Source organism: Dasypus novemcinctus, chromosome 30 (genome assembly GCF_030445035.2).
Source record: "Dasypus novemcinctus isolate mDasNov1 chromosome 30, mDasNov1.1.hap2, whole genome shotgun sequence".
In the NCBI taxonomy this organism is placed as follows: domain Eukaryota; kingdom Metazoa; phylum Chordata; class Mammalia; order Cingulata; family Dasypodidae; genus Dasypus; species Dasypus novemcinctus.
Window position 1 is genome coordinate 47,080,854 of NC_080702.1, and position 22,651 is coordinate 47,103,504.

At 38.9% G+C, this 22,651-nt stretch overlaps 1 pseudogene; it reads right to left on the minus strand.

Moving 5' to 3' along the window:
• Positions 1 to 430: 430 nt before the first annotated feature.
• LOC101439755 (keratinocyte-associated transmembrane protein 2-like) overlaps positions 431 to 22,651 on the minus strand; it is a 31,856-nt pseudogene continuing 9,635 nt past the window's right edge.

Genomic DNA, 22,651 nt, shown 5'->3' on the forward strand with positions numbered 1-22,651 from the left:
TACCACGGGTACGCACACTGGGCTCCTCTGGCAGAAGGGGCCCCTTCTCTGGCTCCATACCACCAAAAGCAAGCTCAGAAACATCGGCCCACAAGTCACCCTCTGGATCTCCTTGGCCATTGACCTCGTCCGGCAATGCACCCACACATATGGTACTCCCCCTGACACCATTGTGTGGCCGCTTGATGCCAAGAAAACCACCGCGCTGCTTCTGTCCAGTCCAGATATGCAAGTCCTTGTGGAACTCTTCCATGGTGAATTTGACAACCACTACCCCAGCCATCGGCTGCTTCAGGGCATCTCCCAGTTATCCTTCATCCCTCCGCCACACCACCCCTTCCCGTCTCGCCGCCTCTACCCACATGCCACCACTGCCTTCACTGACGCCTCCAAGCACAAGTTCGCAGCTGTCATCTACTTGCCTGGTACATCAGAGCCTCAAATACTCATCCACATCAACGTGAACTCTGTCCAGGTAGGAGAGCTCCAAGCCGTCGTCCGAGCCTTCCTTGCCTGTCCCGACAGACCCCTCAACATCTTCACCGACAGCCTGTACACCTTGCAAGTCTGCCAAGTCTTGGCTTTCGCCACGTTTTTTCCTGCCAAAAGGCTTATCGACCAAGCACTCCTAACTCTCCAGAGTCTCTTGGAAAACCGCATGGTGCCCTGATACATTGCCCATGTGAGGAGCCATTCTGGCCTTCCTGGACCTATCGCCGCTGGCAATAACCTCGCCGATCAAGCCGTCCAAGCCCTCCCAGCCTCAGTAGAGTGCTCGAGAGGCCGACCGCCCGCCCCTCCACCTGGCAACCTCCTCAACCAAGCCAAGCTACTCCACTCTCGATTTCACTTCTCTGCCAGGAGCCTTCACAAGTTGTTCCCGGAACTTTCCATCCAGGCCTGCAAGCACACGGTCAGATACTGCCGAACCTGTGCACCCCTTCTGCCCCTTGGGCCGCTACAGCTGCAAGGAGTTAATCCGCTCGGGCTACGCCTCAATACCCGATGGCAAATGGACGTCCCCCACGTGCCCCAGTTCAGCAGGCTCAAGTATCTCCATGTGGCCATCGACACCTTCTCCCCCCTGTGCTATGCCATTCCCCTCCCAGGAGAAACAGCCAAGCACTGCATTCAGGCCCTCAGACAAGCCATCCTCTTCATGGGAGTCCCATGGGACCTAAAAACGGACAATGGAACAGCATATCGCAGTGCTTCCTTCCCCGCGTTCCTGAGGCTATACAACATCACTCATCACTTTGGAATTCCATTCAACCCCCAAGGTCAAGGCATGGTTGAACGCACTCATCTCTTCCTCAAGCATCTTATTCAAAAGGAAAGGAGCAACCATCCCCGCCACACACCTGGAGAAATTGTCACCTCTGCCTTAATCCACCACAACCTCCTCTGCTTTGATGAGGATGGCCTTTCCCCAGTACATGCTCATTGGGGCCCATACTACCAGCCCACACAGGCCCCCCTTGTTCAGTGGAAAGACCCCAAGACTAACATCTGGTCAGGGCCTGTCCCCTTTCTTGCCCAGGTAAGGGGTTTTGCTTGTGTCTTTCCAGATGATGCCCCCCAGCCCATCTGGATCCCAGGACGCCTCATCCGGCCCGCCACTGCCGAACCGCCTGACCCGGAGAGAGAAACATCGCCAGCGACACCTCGCCCCTCGGATGGCTATGATGACCCTGAATGCCGAGCCCGACCCTCTCCGCCAACAAGTTCTGCGGCTACTCCACCTAGCCCAAGGTGAAAGTGCCCGGCGGCCGCCGCCACCCACCTTCACCCCCCCCAAGACAGGCTTCTCGAATGCGCTGCCTGGCGAGGCCCCCCTCAACAAAATGAGCGCTGGCCCTTCCTCTTCCACCTTCTTCGGCACTTAATAAAAGAAAAGGGGGAGATGTAGGGTGGCACCGTGTGGGAGCGCGGCGACAGCAAGGGTCGGCTCGTCTCCAGGCGTTGGTGCGAGTCGGACCCGGGTGGCGGGAACGGGCATTAAGGCCCTCTGCTTGGGGTTCGGGCATACTGCCCGCCCCTCTGCCCAGCTGCACCCGCTTCCCCCTCGGTGGCCTAACCCCGCCTCTCCCCCGAGGGCCACCGCCACACCATGACAGCCCCGCCTCACTGCCACCGAGAACCCTGGCTACCCTGTCTTCTGCCCACAACCAGTGATGCACCCCTGCACGAACCTATCAGCCGTCTGCTGCCCCCGGCCACGCCCCCTGCCCCTTCCCCATCTTCGCCCTATATTAACCACTGTACTTCCTGAATAAATCAGACTTGTGCACAGATCCTGGTCTCCTCGGTAGTCTTCTTCTTACCGCGTGTCCTCCGCACCTTGCCGGCCCCGGAGCGCCTTCTTGGAAGGCCCCTCTGTGTGTTGCAGCCCTCCGCCCGAGCCCACACCGCCCCTGCAGTGGCCCTCTGGGTGAGCCCACACTGCGATATTCTATAATTTGCCACATGCAAATTAAGTTCCAAGAGTTTATGAAAATTAACCATCCTATTTTAGGACAAAACACACCTTTTAGAAAAAACTTATTAAATTTCAGTCAGCATTCCAACAAACTTTTAACCTTCTTAATATTCATTTAATTTTTACATTGTTCATTTTATCTTGTGAAGAAAAATAAACTATTCATTTCAATCTAGGCAAGAATAACTTTTTATGAAGACTTATAGTTAATTTTGTTAATCAAAACTTAAGATATAATATCATTGTAGATATCTTATTAACATTTAAACTTATGTATTAATATAATAAACTTAAGTATTAATATAAGCCCTTATTTAATTTTTGGCCATTTGAATAGAGCTCTTTTAAAAATTTTTTACTAATTTATATTTACCATCTGGAGGTATCACAATATACACTGACATTGAATGAACAGACAAACACAAAACAATTACAACACATTAACAGAAGCATACAGTTTACAATTGACTCATAATTCTTACTTTCTTGGTATAGCTGCTTTTAAGTCTTCTGTTATATCATATCTTAGATTCTACTTTTTAAGATTTCTTCTGGAATCCATGTTGCCTGTAATATGCAAGCTTATGCTTGGAAACATTGTTATTAGTTATCAGCAATCAGTTAAGATAACTTGAGCAGAATAAATGTAGTTAAGTTCTTATTTTGCAGTTTAGACAGACTGTTAACACACATCTTTGGGTTATTGCTCTGTAAGACTATACTGAGACTTGAAGTTCCACAGAAAACTATTGATTTAAAAGTGAAAATTCCTTTTAGACCTTTATAAAAATTTGGTACTAATTTTATTATCTTGGTTAAATAAGCCCAATCAGAATTAGCATGGGAACAAAACAAAACACAAATGTTGCCACGATTTTCTCTTTTTCCAGTGGCTTAACTATATTAACCCTCACTAGCCCACAGCTACATTGTCATGTAGACAGCAGGGAGTTTGTGGAGTTGCTGCCAGAATAGTTTCCTTATCTTGGTTAACATTTTAACAGAGAGTTTTCTTACAAGACTGATTTCACTAACAAGGACTTTATTTAGTATTTTTACCTGTTTTAAATCTTTCAATAGTTTAAAAGGTTTTGGATCAGGATGAAACTTGACACCACATGCAGATTATTTGTATCTGGTGGTATTAATAGCATGTAATGTTATGGGGAAAGCAGATAATTGTTTAACATAAGGCAAAGCATCAGCGACATCTGAAAACATTTCTAATTTAGGCTTAGTTACAGAAGGCAATTCAGTATGTGCAAAGGGTTGTACTGGATACACAGAAGGTATTTCATTAAGACACTTCACTGAGCTTTTGTTGATGAAAGGGTTAATATCAGGATGAGGGGGAAAACCTGACATTTCCCCATTCACCTCAAGCTCCTGTTCTTTTTCCAATTTACTTTCTTTTATTTCAAATTTACTTAGGGGCTTAGAAAATATAGTAATTTCATCTTTCTCTCCTTCTTCAGACTGTAAAGGATCTAAGGCAGCAGCAATTTGCTGGCACAAAGCCCACACAGATAATAGTATAGTTTCTACCATTTTGATATGCTCTACGTAGCACCCTCATTACCTGTTTCCACTGTTTAAAGATTCTTTAAATCTGCAGTTTTCACTGTGACTCCGACAGTTTTTAAAAGACTTTTCAGTACCTGTGAATATTCTTCCAGACATCCCATTTGATTTCCCATACCCTGATGCTAGCAGAAACAAAATCAATTAAAATTCTTACCTTTATTTTCTGACCCGGGTCACCCTATATTGGACATCTCAACGTTTCAGGAAGGTTTCTTGTTTCCACGTTCCTGATACAACCGTGGAAGAATCTCTGTTACAGTAACTACTTTGGGCCCCATGATTGGGCACCATTTGTCAGAGTCAAAGGACCGGAAGCATATCAAGAATGAAAGACAAAGAGAGAAGGGAGAAGGAAACAGAAAAAGAAAGAGTGAGAGAAAAAGAATGAGAGAGTTGGGATCAGGGGATCTGCGAGTAGAGACTCATCAGACATAGTAGAAACATAACTTACATTGATGTGGGCTATGGGTGTGAGGCTCTTTGTCTCTTCAGAGATAACCTAAGCTGTTTGACTTGTGGGTGTAGAACAGTAAGAGGCTGCAGTCCTGCCCTTAGTGACAATGGCATTGACTCCAGTCCCAGGAAACAGTTTAAGAATGCAAGGTCTATAAACTTTAAGTATTTAGGGGAAATGAAAACCAAATACGTTAAAAGCTTATCTAGAATGTCTGGAGTCCATTCTAAAGCTTACCTAAGATGTGGAAGATATATATGCTAATTCAAGCCTAATGAGAACTGAAACAAAGGGACCATTTGGCATTTCGTCTCTGTATAAAAGACATTTGAAAATCTTGTTACCGGCTCGGGATTCAAACAGAAAGCTTACGAGTCCGGCCAGCCATCAACAAACCATTTTTCCTTCTCAAAATCATTCCTGAGTCCTGGCCTCTCTATACGCAAATAATTGAACCTCTCTCAAATTCTACAACATTTTTGGTGACCCAGATGGGACAGCAAACAAAGCCCAGAGACGGTAGGATTTTACTGCCCCTTCCAAATCCTCAAGGAAGCCAGGAGGACCCAGGTTAACCCCAAATCTGGGTGCCCCTGATTAAATTTAATCCAGAAAAGATGTGGGCTCCCCGAGAATCTTCCCGACAAAGACCAAGGGCAATGGAAGGTCTGAAGAGAAAGATTCTGGGAACAAAAAAGAACTCCAAGCATGGAAGAATGTAAGACTCCCCAGGTGAGCACAGTCTGGAAAGCCCTAGCTTTAATTGCTAGGAAGGGGAGGCTGAGCACCTCCCGAGAGAACCCTAGTACCCCAGTAAATTGGGGGGAAGCCATTCTCTCTAGGCCTGGGAAAAGGAGAAAAAACAGGGAAAAACCCTGGTGTTTTAGGTTTGTCTAACTGCATGTTAAAAGCTGGTACTGGTCTCACATCCACTAAAGGAGTGGAGTTTTGATTTTAATAGGAAGGGCTGTTTATGGGTTCGAGTCCTAATGTCCTGGAGAAAAACCGGGGAAAAGCCCTGGTGTTTTGAGTTTGTCCAACTACATGTTAGAATCTGGTACTAGTCTTATATCCACTAAAGGAGTGGAGGCTTGATTTTAATAGAAAGGGCTATTTATAGGTTCGAGTCTTAATATCCTGGAAATTGGTCTAGATTGAAAAAAAAAAAAACAACTTCATTACAGGAAAATGGATCGGCTTTTCTAGTGGAGCTTGGTCTGGGTCTAAAGTTAAACAGTGGGAAAAAGTCTAGCTGAAATCTTTTGATATGGTGCTAAATTGTGAATGAATTTGCTTTATACCAAATGTTAAGTGTTCTAAGGTTTGTGATGGCTGTGGGGGCAGGCATGCTGAAAATATATATATAGAACTTGTGGGTCAGATTAGTGACCTTTGTGCTTCTGTCTATGTCGGCTCAATGCTACTGTTGGAGTTGTGTCATTATGTAAAGTAGAATGCAGTAGAGCTAGAACCATCCCTTGCCATTGGCAAGGGGGTGAAATGATTATGGGGCAAAACTGAGGAGTCTGGATGTTTGCAGTGTCTAGATGTTTGTGCATGCTCTGCTGTCTTATCTCTGGTCTGCCCCTTTGCCGGGGCTTGAAGGCCATCTGTGTCTGCGCCACACACCCAAGTTTGTTGGGGCTGCCCCAGTCAGGGTGGCTGGGTCCCTGGGAGAGTGGCCAAATTTGAGTAGATTCTGTCTGCTCATTTTGGCTGAAAGCTGGAAAGGGGGGGAGGGGCTTGCCCCTTTCCAGTGAGTCCACACCTTCTATTCATAAGCCGCATTCCTATTTAATTGTTGTGCACTGGACTGCCTAGAAGGGAGGAAGTGAAGGGGGTGAAAAGCAGAATCAGAATAAATGCAGTAAAGTTCCCTCCATAGGGTGTCAAAGCCAAAATACGTTTGCATTCTGCCCAGGTTCTTAGAAGGTGTTGTAGTAACTTTAAGTAAGAGAATGTGTTCTGTGAAAGTAAAATTTGTCTTAAAGGTATAAATAGTTATAAAAGTTTTAACAAAGCATTGTTTAAATTAAAGTATTTAAATGGCTAATTGCAGAACGTCATTATTAAACAAAAACTGAATTGATAATACCAGCCTTCCCTGCCAAATTGCATCAAAAAAAAAAAAACCTGTTTCTGGTATTACATGCTACTAAGTATTAAAAGTGAAGAAAAGTTCATTATTTTAACAAGCTTGTTTAGTGTTAATGGCAATTATATGTAGTAAGAAATTTGCCTGGTAACTTAGTATGTGGGATATATTGAATGTGTCTTTATTGTTAAGGAAACAGAAGATGATGTTGTCCTAAGAAAAAATGATTGATTATTAGAAAGAGTAGATTGTGGGACAAAACCAGAATGAATACTGAAAGTGTAGAAGGTTTGTGGAAGGAAATTTTATGATTAAAATTGAGTAAGATCAGTATACAAAGAAAATCTGTTTCATCAAAATAGCTTCTTGTGCTTTAACCTCATCATTTCCTCAGTGTTTGAAGAAGGGTCTTATCTCACCAAATCCTGAAAAGTAGCTTTTTATTTCAAACTAACTGCAAGAGATTTATTTTATCTTAAAAGAAAAATTAAAGTAAGGTTAAGTTCATTTAATATGTTATAAGTCGAATGAAAAGTGTTTAAAAAGTGTTATAAAATTAACAGGTTTTAAAAAATTAATAAAAACTGTAACTAAGAATTAAAATAATTTAAAATGCATTTATATTATAAAACAGTGAAAAGATAATAACTGAAATTATAGCTGAGTGAATTTAGCCTGAAACTATTATTTAAGTGTAAATTCTAAAGTAACCTTTCCTTTGTTTATGGTTACTTCAAGCCTAACCTCACCCCTTGCCTTTGCCTACGGTTATTTCATAATATTTTCTGCCCCTACAGGCCAGAGAAGAGCTGGGACATCACTGTCTCCTGTCCTGGTATTATTAACCCTTTCTCTCATGAATTCAAGTGTAAATTAAATAAATTACTGCCTGATAGAATAAGGTTAAATGACTACTGGAGTTTTATCTCCAAAATCAAAAAGGAGGTTGGAGGGGGAGAAGTCCCCTGCCTTGATGGTCAGTGTTCCTAAGAGTGGCAATTCATGAGAGAAACCAGTCTGTTTCCCTGAGGCTTCAAATAGCCTCAGTAAATATATATAAAATTAATCTTGTTGCTTATCCAAAATTCTGCTAATTTCAAAGTAAAATATAAAGTTCTAAAACAAAATGGTGCTAAAGCTTTGAGAACATTTTAGTTACAATCCATTAATTAAGAAAGAAAATTCTTGTATAAAACTGCATGGTCATAGTGTAAAACTGCACAGTCATAGTGCAAATTAAGAAAAGTTTCAGGAGTCTTTGAAATGTTTTGCAGTCACACTTGCTTTGTAAAAATTAAAAGTTAAAGTAACTAAAGTTATGTTTTTGTGTCAAACTATTCATGTCTGCCTATTTGCTCAAATTGTTGAGGTTATATAAATAATATATATTTCTGGACCCCAAATTAAGCTAAACAGTATATAAAATAAGGAAAATTATAAGTAATATCAATGAGTTGTGTTTCTGTGTCTAACTCTTTGTCTGTCCATTTGCTCAGTGTATGTCTTCATACATCAATAATATCAAATTAACAAATAAAAATTCTTAAAAGAGCTCTATTCAAATTGTTAAAAATTAAATATGCAATTATATATGTGAATAAATATTCTTGGAGCCCAAATTAAACTAAGCAGGATGAAAAAGTCATATAGAAATCTGATTATAGAAACAATTGGGAAAGGGCCTCCTCTTTGCAAGAGCTTTAAAGGCAAGACTAGGTGTGGCAGATTAAACCTATCTGTTAGGTTAGGGAAGTAAGAATCAGTTTGCCCTGTAATTTCCCAGTTTAAACCTTTATCAGCCATAAAATGTAAAAAACAAACAAAGATTAGGTTAGTTTTCACATAAAGGAAAAAAAATGTTGATTGGTGTAACCTGGTGGCCTGCTGCCTCAGTCTCCCACTCCTGGGTTGGACAGCAATGGAGGAGACCAGCTTAGGCCAGTCCTATGGGCAGTGAAAGGTTGCCCAAGAAGGAGCTAGGTCGGTGCCATTTCAGCACTAAATTCTATTTCTTATTTAACAAAGGGGAACAAGTAAAAACTAAAATGGCTAGAATGTGATAGAAGAAGCAGTTAAATCACAAACTTTTGCGCGGGAAAGTTAGATCTTCTCAGATAAGCTGTAAATTCTGAAGTATCCAATCTATGGAGAAACAGGAAGAGCTTGTGTGCTAGGCTTAGGGGTATAAATTGTGTCATTTTTCTCTGTTTGGGGCACCAGCCATATCTGGCTCTGCACCCTTTCTTGCAAGATTGAGAATAAATTATTTTCTTCTTCTACACAATCTGCTGAGCCTTATTTTCTTCCAGAAGATTTCTTTCCAACAAAATAAAGGTAATTAGTGGGTATATTAACAAATTTCAATAAGTAAAAGAAAAATTCATAAAAACTGTGGAGAGATCTTTCCTGGATTATGATTAAACAAATTAAGTAATTGTGTAATGTGTTTTAAAACCTGGTAGTCAGTATGCTTTTAAATTATTCTTTTTCATAACTTAAACAAAGAAAAGAACTTTTTAGCTTCCTGTAAGGGAAAAAGAGAACATTCCTTGCATAAACTATAATGGTTTCAATTTTATTTAACTTGCGTGTAATCTCCCATAGTTAATTTATAAACTAAATTAACATTATATGTACGAAATCTTTAGAGTCATAAAATTATAAGTTCACATTGGTGAAATTAGGCTAAAAGAAAAAACTGTAGATATGCTCTCTTAATAAATAGAGTAAATATATTTGGTTGGTAATTGAATTTAATAAGTTTATTTAAACATGAGGTGGCTAGTCAATGTGGTTATAGTCAATTATAAAGAGTTTGTAAAACATCTTCCAAACTAAAAATGTTTAAATAGTTCTAGTTCTAAAAGTCATTGTTAACTAAAACTTAGATTGATATTGGTTGCAAAAAATAACTTCGTGATAATAAAACCTTTCTGAAGGCCACCACAAGGTATATATTTAAGTAAATGGTAATAAAAAGTTATCTTGATTCTATTGGAAATATTCTGTTTTCATTTTAACAATGAAAAATAATTGTTTCCCCTCTATTACTAAAGTAAAGTACCTACTGTTATCTTCATGGTAAAATTGTGTAAGTAAACAGTCATTTGATATATGATGTCTTGTATTAAATTATTTAAAAAATATATATAAAAACAAGGAATAAACATTAACATTATCAAACTCTTGTGCATTCAGACCAGGCCTTGTAAACATTGCATTTTGCCTCTCCATGTGAGTTATTGGCTAGGCTGGTCACTGACTCCTCAATTAAAATATTTGCTATCTCAGCCTCTGGTTCTGCTCCTAAAGTCAATGGAAACTACACTGCAGTTTCAAGCTCTTGCAGCAGCCAATGATGACTCGGTACAGCCAAGTGTACAATGGATATCGCCTCCAGATTGGCACTGTTCCATAGTGCCAAGAGCACTATGCAACAGGCTAGTAGAATACTGGAAAATCTCTCTAAGATCAAGGATGCTGTGACTTGCTCACTGCATTGAAGAACATGCTAAGTGGAGCCATGATACTAAGATACTGTAAGTGAAACTTAAACACAATTGGCATTATGGCCTATCTCATGGAGAGATAAAATGTAAAGTATTACAAACCTGAAACTAAAAACTATTAATTGCAACTCTAAATCCTTTGCATTAAGTAATAATACATTAATAAATATTAAGTGCTGTACTCTTATCCTGTGCTAAATGTATGCCTAATAATTATAACGTTATCTTTTCTGTTTTTGATCAAGTGTGAAAGTATATTGGACATGTTAAATTCCTAATAAATTCATTTTCTAAACAGTTAATAAACATGTCTGTAGAATAGGGAGGCAGTCTCATCCAGGCTTAGTCAACTTAACTATATTCTGCTGTACTCTACTGTGTAGCAAAGGTGAGGCTTGCTTGCTGATGGTGAGTCACCTATTGAACAAGTCAAAATTGCTAGAAATTTGTACAATTAAAGCCAAGGTGTAAAAATCCTTTATTCTGTAGTTCTGATCACTCCCACAGCTAAAAACTAAGAGAATTTCCAACTTAGTGTTCTAATCCTGAATGAAGCCAGTTGCCCAAGGAGTGCCAGTTCACCAGGAGCATCTGATGAAGCGAAAGAGTGCCAATCATTGAACAGCTTGGAATGTGTCTTCAGACAAAGCTAAGTGTCTGTTGCAATTTCTCTCTAAAGATAAATAACTTAAAAAAGAATATATATGCTGTTCCCACCAGCTTTGAAGAAGGAATGCCATCTTTATAGGTGCCTAACCTTGTCTCCCTCTGTAATCCAATGTCCTCTTTTAAAAATGGGTATTCCAAATGTTTAATTAAGTTTATTTCTTTCAGAGTAAACATCTTATTAACCATATGAAAACTTCATCCAACTTTGCACAGAATGCCGGATCCATCTTCCTCCAGTTAAAATAAGTTTACACCATGTTAGGCAATGACTACAGCCCATGGCCAGCAGGAAGGAGTTACAGAAAAGAGATCATCTCCCTTCAGCACCCCTTTTAAATTAAAGGTATAAACTCTTTAAGGGTAAAATAAAAGTAATAGATGGATCTGGAACCTGATTGGAAATCCACGTGAGTGCTGGTAGCAGCAGAATAACTGCAGGAGACCCCTGCCCCAAGATTCTGCTGTCCAGAATGAAAAGTTCTAACCTTCTAAAGATAGCCCTGGATGCTACACTAAAGACTGATAAATAATCAATCAAAACAACAAACAGCCATCCACCTCATAGCTCCAACAATAATTATGCCAAAGCTTAGCAAGTTAAACTTTGGCAAAGGGGGTAAATGATGTGGGCTATGGGTGGGAGGCTCTTTGTCTCTTCAGAGATAACCTAAGCTGTTTGACTTGTGAGTGTAGAACGGTAAGAGGCTGCAGTCCTGCCCTTAGTGACAATGGCAATGACTCCAGTCCCAGGAAACAGTTTAAGAATGCAAGGTCTATAAACTTTAAGTATTTAGGGGAAATGCAAACCAAATATGTTAAAAGCTTATCTAGAATGTCTGGAGTCCATGCTAAAAGCTTACCTAAGATGTTGAAGATATATATGCTAATTCAAGCCTATTGAAAACTGAAACAAAGGGACCATTTGGCCTTTCATCTCTGTATAAAAGACATTTGAAAATCTTGTTCTGGGCTCGGGATTCAAACAGAAAGCTCCCGAATCCGGATGGCTGTCAATAAACCATTTTTTCTTCTCAAAATCATTCCTGAGTCCTGGCCTCTCTATACGCAAATAATTGAACCTCTCTCAAATTCTACAACAATGTGACATTAAGGAGCAACTATTACTATCAGCATTACCTATAGTCTAAGGAATTTTAGAAAAAAAACTTATCTCAAGGTGCAAAGTCTAAGTGTTCTATACATTACAAAAGGTATGAGCTCATCTTTTCCTTCAGCCTTTAACAGCTTCAGCCCATTTGCTGGGAACTCCCAATCACTGCATTCCTTAGGTTGCAAGCATAGTCATGGAGACAGCAGGAGCATGGAGACAGCATGTCTCTCCTTGAGAGGCCACTGTGCCTCAGTTTCCAACAATTGTCTTCCATTGTTCCTAACATTTTCCTGCAGACTCTCCTGGCCTCTCCATCTCTGTGAAAAAGCTCCCCTGTGAAAGTTCAAATTCCTTCCTGATTGTTTGGCAATGGAGACCGAATCTCTGACCCTAGACAAGACAGCAGGAAAGAGTCAGGAATTGGTCCCACTGCCAGATTTAGTACTCCAAAGTAATAGCCGTGTCCAATCCTGTCCAGGATTACAGAGGATTGAGGATAGCAGAAGAGGAGAATTTACAGTTTTCCTTTAGATGATTATTACCACAATTCCCTCTGTCCATCATTAGCACATTTCTTTCTGCTTCATTATCTGAGCCATTATTTCCCTCTGGAAAACTCTTCAGGGGATGATGTAAATGTTTGTTGCTGAATCCATGTTCCCAAGTAATCAAGTTGCATCAGGTGAAACTAGCTTTTATAAGTACTACTCTTTGCGGCTTTTGCTTCTTTGTGTAACTCTGACTTTCTAGCACCTTTCCATCCTTTGAACCAAATTTTTCACTGTATATAATTCTGAGAATTGAGCTTCACTAGTTCCTTGAATCTCCAAGTATTGACTTGGGGTGAAGATTAAACCCTGTTGTTCTCTCCAGAATATTATTTTCCCTACTTCCACAAAGTGGAGAATTGTGCTTCTTGGATATGAAACCGTAACCAGTACCACTAGTATTTTCGTCCAGTTTTCAATGTCCTGCCTATAATGCAAGTTTAGAGGTGCGATTTAATCCTTCATTTATAGAACAACTAATAATTAAAAGAAATATATTTTAATCTATTTATGCAACATTACTTGAGCTTAGCACCTTTATAGGGATGTTCTCATTGGATTCTTACAAAAATCTATTCTATAAGAGTAGCATTATTATGATTTCAATGACACATATGCAGAAATGGATGGGAACCATGAGTTTGAGGACTTGACTAAATTTATAAAACAAGTAAATGCTGGGATATTGTTGGAAACCCTGTAAATCTGCTCCAATCTCAGTCTCTCAGCCAGTGGTTCTCAACCAAGTATGCTTTTCACCCCTGTGTATATATGGCAATCCCTGGAGATATTTATAATTCATCAATGGAGAAGAAAGACTACCAATAGCATTCAGTAGGCAGAGACCAGGGATGCTATTAAAAATCCTGTAACTATCTCAACCTTATATTGGATTCAAATGAACCCTTTCAGAGAAGCTCAATAGATTTTTTGCTTTTTTAAATTTAATTATCCAATCATTTATTTGGCTATTTTTACCATAGTAACAAACATACATGCACAACATAAAATTTTACTTTTATTAAAATGCAAATGGGCCTGTTTCTCCTTTGTCCAGTAGATATTTCTGATCAAAATCAGTTGCAAACAATCTGCCAGAAGGCTATAAATAACTTGTGATTCACTAGAATAGGGCAAATGCTCATATTCAGTTTGTTCTATTTCAGAACAGAGGCAGAGTGATGAAAGTGACATATGCTAGAGAGTTATTTTGTGTTTTGTTTGTTTGCATTGATATATTGATTGTAGTACTACAGATTGCTCAATAGAAAATGGGGCATTATTGCCTTTTTGAGTCAAGGTACTAAGGTACCATACAGATATTAATCTTAACTTGGCTTTTTATTGGACTTATTGTGGAAGTTAATCTTATGGGATAAAATTGCCAATGTCATACCAACATCATACTTGTGTATTATAATAAAAATAAGTATAACTTTTATGCATAAATTAAGATAGGAATTCATATTTTAAAAAATGGTAATTGAATGACAGAAATGAGAAAGGTTTTAGAATTGTTCAGTTAAGTTGTTATGGGAGGAGGATTGGGGTGAAGTGGGTGGGGTGTATATGGGAACCTCATATTTTTTTAATGTAACATTAAAAAAATAAAGATAAAAGACAAAAATAAATAAATAAAATATTCAGTAAAAAAAGAAACATGAATGAATTATATTTATTAGCTATCATTCAACAGTTTCGAAGCCTACTGACTATTCATAGTTAAAAGAGAGTGAATGTTCCCTCACATTCCATTGCAGCAGGGAGCCAGGGGCACCTAGGTTAGTTGCCCTGAAGCTGGGGTATCTGTGCAGTATTCAGTCACAAGGATGAGCAATTCATGGATTTTCTTTGGCTTCTTTGTTGTTCCAGTACCGTCCTAGATGACTCAGAGCATCTTCCATTCTCTATATATTCAAAGCAGCTCCTTTAGAGAGGTCCCTACCTTCTCTCTGATTTTTTATGTGTCGGAATCTGCCTACTGTGACAGAGTTGGACTCGCTTGAGTTTTCCCTACACAGGGTTCTTCTGCACTTTATATTTGAACCTAGAGTTATTACAGTAGATGAAAGATTTATGTTCAAGACACTTAAATCTTTGGACTTTTAATGTGCCAGTTGGGCACTGAATCTCAAAAGACTTGCAACACCTACTCTCCAGTTCATTGGACTCACCCGGGACCCCAATGAAATGATGACAGACAATGACCATCCCAGGGAACAGAGAGAGTCTACAACTGCAAGCAAGATAGTCCAATCCACCCGCCCGGTGGTATCTAAGCCCCTCTGAATTAGAGGTGGAGTGGGCACCCCCAGGCCTGAATCCTCAGGTTTGGGGAATGAACAAAGGACTGAAGTAAACTTACTGTTATTCTACTATAGATTTATTGTGATTCTAGAATTGGAAGAACTTTGATCATTGGTGTGGAGGCATGTGTCACAGGATGTTCTGAGTGGAGGAAAAGGGGAAAAATAGTGTAATATGGGGGCATTTAGGGCACCTCAGAATAGTCCTGAATGACAGTATAGTAACATATAAAAGTCATTATATATTTTTCATAAGTTACAAAATTGTGTGGTAAGGCATTTGAACTATGATGTAAATTATAATCTACCCTTAGTGGCAATGATACAAAATCTGTTGATCAATCTAACAGTATGAAGCATCCACACTAATGAAGGATATTTTTAATGTGGGAATGTGTGAGAAGGGTAGGGTGTAGGATATATGGGTTTCCCCAACATTTTTATATAACATTTTTGTAATCTAAATATCATTTAAAAATAAAAAAAATAATTAAAAAGAAAGCGAAAATGCTTAACTCAGAAAGGCAAACAATACCTAAATTCTTCTCTCTCCTTTCAAAAGTGTATTTTGCAAATCATATTCTACACTGAAATTTACTTTCAAACACATCTGCCAATCTTTACTAAATGTGTACACTTGCTATTCTAATGAAGAGCTGGTTATTAAACTAAAAATAAATATATAATTCACTACTTAAAAAAAAAAAAAAAACAACCAGAAGCTGTTTTCTAACTGATTTTTGTTACATTGTCCTTATAAAGTTCTGGAGATTTTCCGTCATACTGATCTAGATGAAATTTTGCAAATTAGCAGCATTTAAGGAATTCCTCAATCTACACATTTTCTAATATGAAAATTGCACAAATCATATATGATGTTTTAGAATTCTTAAAAAGCCCAAATTTTAACTGATATTTTGGTTTTATTTTATTATTTTTTATTTTTTATTTATTAGAATATTGTGGGTTACAGAAGGATCCTGCATTAAAAAAAAAAAAGTTTCCCAAACACCGGCCTTTATTAACACCTTGCTTTGATGTGGCATATTTGTTACATTTACTGAAAGCACATTTTTATAAATTTACTCTTAACTCTGTCCATGCTTTAACTTAGGATTTATAGTTTGTATTGTACAGTTTTATGGAATGTTTTCAAATTTTTGTTTTAGGGCCTTATACATTTCTAATATTTCCCTTTTGAATCACATTGAAATGTGTAATTCAGTGGAGTTAATTGCATTACAATATTGTGCTACCATCACCACCATCAAAAATCATTACCAGTATTTGAACCCTGTGCTCATAGTAGCATTATTCACAATTGCCAAAAGATGGAAGCCACCCAAATGTCCATTGAACAATGAATGGACAAATAAAATATGGAATATGCAAACAATGGAATATTATTCAGTTGTTAAAAATGAAGTCCTGATGCATGCAGCAACATGGATGAGATTAAATGCACCATGTTGGATGAAAGAAGTCAGACCCAATAGTAATATTGTATCATCTCACTGATTAGAAATGATTAGAACGAGAAATTCCATAGAGTGGTCATCTTTTCAAGCCTCTTTCTGTGGGGCTGGTTGTTTACACAGCATTAACAAGGCAATATACTTTGTTTTCCCAATGACAGCAGCTAGGAAGACCAGAGAAGCTTTTCAACAGGGACTTTATACAATATATAAATGGCTGTGAATATAATTAAATTATATATTTTAATTAATGTGATAATAAAAGATGTAGACATTGTAGAGTCTCATATTCATTCTCACAAAACATGCAGAGGTCCATTCCCAGATAATTTCTGATTCCATGTAGTCTGTTTTGTCTAATGGCATGTGTGTGTATGTGCCAACATGATATTTCTGAGTTGGGACTGCAAGATGCGCTTCAGGTTTCCACTGCTCTCTCAAGACTTGGCCTTTTAAATGCGAAGAGCAGACCCTGAATGCCCACACTGATGAGACACCAAGAGCAAAGCCATCCACCTGCATGAACTCATCCAGCAGAAGCAGAAGAATCCATCAAGCAAGCTGGAGAAAATGCACCTGCACCTACAGGTCTGAAAGAGCAGGTTTCTTAGGGAATGCTGGTATGTACCAGACAAGGTACCACACTTTTACCTGCATGTCTTCTCTGAAAATTCACATTTACCTAAAAGGTACATGGTAATTTCATTCCCATTAACACATAAGGAGCCTGAACTCAGAGATCACATATCTGCCCCTTAGACACAGTGCTGGTCAATGTGACCATGATTTTTTCCATGTCTTCTTCATTCCTTAAGTTCTGTGATGGGGACCTGAAGGGCACTATCCAGAACCTTAATAAGATAATTTCTTCTGAGTCTACTGGACCTATCAGCACAAAAGTCAAAGGACAGCTCCTGGCTGGGTCAGCCCAATGCCCTCTCTTAGAGATGTGAAGACCTGGGTTGCCACAGGAAGCAGCTGTGTTGGATGGAGAGTCTGAAATTAAACGATACTGGAATAGGGAGTCAGAACACCTGCCAGGAGAAGGAGCAGCATTGACCTTTATGTAGGTGAATCTCACTAAAGAAATAGAAACATGTGGTTTGTACTTTTAATTTTACATTATTATCCCTGTTTCCCAATTCTTAGACTCTCTAAGTCAATGGTCACCCATATACTGCTGGAAATAACCCATCTCCTCTGTTTATGTACAAATTTTTGTTGGAATACAGTGTACTGATTTTACTGGAGCCCTATAAGATATGACCACATCACAATTCCCCCTGAGGAACCAGTAAATGTGAACTTATTTGGAATAACTGTCTTTGTGTTTTTTTTTAATTTTTTAAAGATTTATTATTTATTTATTTATCTCCCCTTCTCCTCCACCCCCCTCCCCCAACCCGTTCTCTGCTCTCTGTGTCCATTTTCTGTGTGTTCTTTGTCCACTCCTGTTGTTGTCAGCAGCATGGGAATCTGTGTTTCCTTTTGTTGCGTCATCTTGTGTGTCAGATCTCAGTGTGTGCGGCACCATTCCTGGGTAGGCTGAACTTTCTTTTATGCTGGACAGCTCTCCTTATGGGTGCACTCCTTGCACATGGGGCTCCCCTACCCAGGAACAATCCTGCATGGCACAGCACTCATTGTGCGCATCAGCACTGCCCGTGCGCCAGCTCCACATGGGTCATTGAGGTCCGGGGTTTGAACTGCGGACTTCCCATGTGGTAGACAGATGCCCTATCCCCTGGGCCAAGTCTGCTTCCCGGAATAACTGTCTTTGAAGATATAAATTGAGGGATCTCTAATTAGAGCATCCAAAATTATCCAGTTAGATCTGAAATCAAATGACAAGTGTCCTTGTAAGGGGAACAGAAGAGACACAGCGATAGAAGAGGAGAAGATCATGTGAAGACAAGCAGATATTGGGTAGATGAAACTAACAGTCCAGGAACTATGGCAGTCTGTAGAATCTTGGTGTGGTCTGGATGGGTTCATTACAACAATTTCAGAATTAGGACAGCCCTGCAGAAAACTTGCTCTTGGAATTTGGGGCCCCCAAACTTACAGAGACTGACTACTGTTGCTTCAAGTGACCCAATTTGTGATTATTTTTTACAGCTGACACAGGACATTAAGGCAACCAGCTCATGCCTGCAGTATAGTCTACAGCTCTGTTCACATACACCACTTGGATAAGTAGTTAGAAGAGAAAACAACTTATGGCTCAAAAAGCCTAAAATATTTACTATCCATCCCTTTACTTAAAATGGCTCCTCACCCACATTCCAACTCACTGCCATGGATTGATAATATATCCACTGTTCTCTTCCATGTGTTCTGAATTTATTAGCTGGATTTATAATCTGAAAAAAAAATTATTTGAAAGAATTAAAAAATTGATCTGGTGATGTGTGTCAGGAAATTTCCTTCACTTTAACCTAAAATGAACCTGTTTTAAATCCACCATCTGCAGAATTTACGCAGGCGCCAAAATAATGTTCCAGGTAGGACCCTGTTTGGATTCCGTGTGGCCAGTGGTCATTGCCACATCTCTGAGTCAGGTATGTGGACTCAGGGTATCTTACAGTAGCCTAGAGGCTCATGAGTGACCCTTGTGTTATGTCCCACAGGATAGGCCATATCTGTCTGGGAGGCCTTTTCCAGGAAGAATAGCTCCATTGATAGGGAAGGAATATGCATCTAGCATCAAACATGTACTATCAGAGACAAGATGTACATAAATGTTTACTTTTATTTATGGTCCATCAACTAAAATACAAGTAAAAAGAAAACAATACTTTTAATGAGTAGCTCTGAGAATTCAGCCTCCAGATCCCCAGATATTATAAATTCATGCTGTGACACAGCATTATGGGCACCAGGCCAGGCTAAGGGAACTTCCCTGAGGCTCTGCACAATGCCCGTCCACTGCTGCTAACACTGCTCATCACCTCCTTGGCTTCCTGCACACATTGCCCAAGAAGGACAGTCCAGTAAAGCCAAGTCCATCCAGTGATGTTGTTGGGAGAAGCAGGTATCTGGCAAGTCCTGTTTTCTTGTGGAGGAGGAAAGCTTTTATTAACCTTGTCTTCCTGGGAACAATCAAGGGTGATGTGTCAGTTAATAAGGTAGAGAAGAATAGGTATATTGGGGAAGGAAACATTGACACCAGTATTTATTACAAGTTTCACAGAGCACTTCAAAAAAAACTGTCTTACTATGGGCTGAAGTTCTCCCACACAGGGACCACCTCCTAGGGAGGGGGAAGGCAGGATGCTAGATCATGACCTGAGATGCACATGTTATACAGAAAACAAGACCTAGGACAAGTGCAAAGCCCACTCTTGACAACAGCCTTTGGACTCTGGCGGTGAAGACAGGAGTACTGCACCTCATAATTCTGAGCAGGTTTCTCAGAATTTTTAACGTGATTTTTGTGACTCTGATTCTTAAGTCATTGGTCCTGCTTTAATTTGGAGTTGAAACTGTTGAAGGATCTGTCTGCACATACTTCAAGTATCAAATGTGAAGTGGGAGATGCACCATAAGGTCTGCAGTGAAGCTGGACAGTCGGGTTTTCTCTTTACCTCTCTCACCAGCAATGCTTTCCCTGGTTTTGAGCCTGCACTCAGGGATGTAAGCAGCAGAGGTGGATGCTCCTGGGTGTTCCAGGTGACACTGAGTGTGCTCACGTGGCATCTCCACATCTCTGGATGACGGCAGTGTGTGCAAGTAACTTTGATCTAAGGACAGCTGCACTACTGAGTGTAGCTCAAGGACTCTGTCAATACTTATTTCAGGAATTATACATAATGAATGTCACAATCTAAGAAAGAAAAACTCTTGTAAGGCAAAAACTCTTAAACTTGGGGATTCATTTATTGGGTCCAAACTAGCACCATGCATATTTAATGAGCAAAGAAAATCCATGTTTTTTTGGACAACAGGCTCGCAATAAGCAAAAGTGCTTAGAGACTACAGAAACAATAAAACAATGGAGAATTCAATTGCTGAGCAACAGACTGCAAATATTGTGCCACGGCGTTTGCCTGCAGCTCTCCCTTCCCAGATTGAATAAACCCACTTTGCCTTCCAGAGACATTACACTGGTCCAGCTCACCCACACTGGAATGGTCTCCATCCCTTTCTGAAGACAGAGGAAGGAAGGAAGAAATCTCTTATGAGCAGTAATTCCCAGAAGACAGAGGGAGAAAAGAGAGGTAAAAGCCTATTTACTAAGAATCCTAGGTCATTTAAGTCAATGGCTCTGGGTTGTGTTTGTGTCTTCACTGCCTTCTGTTCTCTCTCAACTCTGGACTTGCTCATTCACAAATTCAACATCACAGTCCCCCCTTTCTCATCAGCTAGGATTTATATTCTCCAGAGTATTTCTCAACTGGACAGTCTCTTCTCACTCTCATCTTTGTCTCCCTTTCCCACAAGTCAGATCTCACATATTCATTTCTTCATTTCTTCATTTAAGGTACATTCAATGGACACAAATATGTAAAATGAATAAAATAAAAATAACATTTAAAAGAAAATAAAGAAAAAAATTGTAACAAAAAAATAACTGCCTACCTCAAAAGGTTGTGCCATCATACAGTTTTGTAATGCATGGAAAAATGCACTGTCCAATAGGCCAGGAAGACAGCTTTCTCCCAATGAATATAGTCTACTAGGGTTATTGATACATGAATAATTCTTTCATTTCTTTTCTGATAAAAATTATTTTTCAATTCTTTCTTCTATCCAATGAGTGCAATACACATTAAAGCTAATTATTTTGGAAAGTTTTCAGGACATTCACATATCAACACCACCTAAATTTTGAAAAATATCTTTGCTACTTATTTTTCTAAAATTTTATTCAAAATAAAAATACAATTTCAGATATAAAAAAATACTGCAATAAGACAATTCAGGTGAATTTCTCTTCCATACTAAGACAGTAAAATGTCCACCTGGGAGAAATTTAACCTCAAGATCTACTTTTTCCTTCTCTGTACAAAGTGCATGCCAACAAACTACACCTGGGCTTACTAAGTAGGTATTTAAAGTATGGTATGGGTTATGTTCTCTAAAATGCTGTACAGTGACACTTGTAGTCAATCATGACTCAAACTACATATTTACATATTAATCAATTATTTATGATAGAAAGATAAGCTAAAATGAATAGTTTTATTTTAGTAAATAATGTCCAGTTGTGGTAAATAAGCAAAGAAATTAAAACAGGGATGAAAAAGGACAGCGTGCACAAGTATCTTTTAGGTATACATACAAGTTAGCTCACGTAGAATTTTAATTTGAAGGACCTGGAGACAACATTATTTAAGTGATAATGGCCTCTAAGTTTAATTCAAATATCCTATAAAGTAATAAGCAAAAGTGAACAAATATCATATAATTTTAAACTCTACCCTTAGCTTGAAAGTTTAGAGAAACCCATGCTACAATCATTTGCTAACTAAAAGAAATGGTATATGTATTTAATATTTTACCACAATTTCTATCTTTAAATTTGATTCAGTAAATCAAATCAAAGAAAATGCTATCTCTAATAGCATTTTGTCTATGTCAACTGCAAATTGCAGTCTCTGTTTCCAGAACTTCTAAACACTTTAATGTGCTACATAAAATGAATGTGTAGTTGGAATAATAATTCATTATATTGAATTATGTTTAAATTACCCAAAATATCCTGAGCAGGTTTCTTGAAAGAAAAGAAAACGTTACTTAAAAGCAAAGCATTATCGCATATAACTTTGTACATTACAGTTTGGGAGCACAAAGAAATGTGTACTAGGAAACATGGTATTTGGGTCCAACACCAGATATTTGAGAATATAGTTACAAGCTTGAGATCTTTTCAAAAGAACCATTGCTAATACTTCCAGAAGTAGTATGATAAAGAAATCTAAAACAAACATAGGAAATATTAACTTATGCTTAGCTACACATTGCAGACACCTAATTGAATTCAGCTCTTGGATTGTAGATGAAAAGTTATATATTCCTTTTTGTGACATTTAATTTCTAAAGCACCAAGGCAAAATTAAGAAACCTACCTCTCATTTAATATCAATTGCCTATGGCAAACATCTATGCGATATCATTTAAAAAGTCAAGCAAGGGAATGGATGTGGCTCAGGTATTTGGACACCTGCCTCCCCCATGGAAGGTCCTGAGTTTAGTTCTTGGTGCCTTCTAAAGAAGACTATCAATGAGCAGACAATGGATAGACACTGAGCAAAAAAAAACCCAATCAGATAACTATCAAGAAAATGAGAAAACAATAAGCAGACAATGAGCAAAAAAATAAAAGAAAGGGTCAGATGTGGCTCAAGCAATTGGGAGACCACCTCCCACATCGGCATTTCCAAGTTTGGTGTCTCTAAAGAATAAATGAGCAGACAAC